This window comes from Myotis brandtii, unplaced genomic scaffold (genome assembly GCF_000412655.1).
Source record: "Myotis brandtii unplaced genomic scaffold, ASM41265v1 scaffold47413, whole genome shotgun sequence".
In the NCBI taxonomy this organism is placed as follows: Eukaryota; Metazoa; Chordata; class Mammalia; order Chiroptera; family Vespertilionidae; genus Myotis; species Myotis brandtii.
In genome coordinates this window covers 1-740 of record NW_005368119.1, presented here as the reverse complement: position 1 = coordinate 740, position 740 = coordinate 1, and the positions used below count along the sequence as shown (strand labels likewise).

General features: G+C 45.9%; 1 pseudogene; it reads right to left on the bottom strand.

Moving 5' to 3' along the window:
* Window positions 1–70: 70 nt before the first annotated feature.
* On the bottom strand, window positions 71–731 carry LOC102250654 (annotated as a pseudogene).
* Between the last annotated feature and the right edge of the window lie 9 nt (window positions 732–740).

Here is a 740-nt window from a genome sequence, read left to right as displayed (position 1 = left end):
TCTACCTCCCTATTGACTAAGAAGGCACTAACTGATAAGCAAAAGGGCATTTGTAATCCATGCCATCCTCTCTGGGAGCAGCTGAGTAGAGAAAATGGGGAAAATCAATAGGCCAAGAATTGATGAGAAGACATTGATTCTTACTGATTTCAGAGACATTTTTTTATTAACATATTGTGAAACAGAAAACAAAAGATCCAGGCAGCTCATTTTCTAGGCCCCTGGCAAGGAATGTAGTCACCACTGTTTTGGAGTGTGTAGGGGAAGAGCCAGGAATGGAGAGCAGAGCCAACTGTGGGCCAGTGGCTTGTTTGTTATGGACAGTAAAAGGACTCATCAAAGGGATAGGCAAGTCATGTTCACAGGCAACAACTATGTCTGTGGACCCTGATGTGGCTCTGTACTGGCAGGGAGGCCAGGGGGACCCTCTTTATGCCTGCAAGTAGTGACCTGGAAAGGAGACCTGCTTATTCTGATATTTTTTCTCTAAGGCATTCCATTCTCATCTTCACAGACCACCTTGATGTTGTTATTGGTGTCTTTGCAGAGTGAAGTCAGCCCTCATCTCCTCATCATGGTTTCACAGTATCTGCCATTTTGGCTACTTGGATTGGCATCATAGTGCTGGGCCAGAAAGTGTCTGTACCTGTTGTCATTTAAGCCAGGGTCACCGGGGTCAAACCCAGACCCAGCATGAAAACCAGCTACAGGAGACCCACGCCCATCATCATCTCTACTAA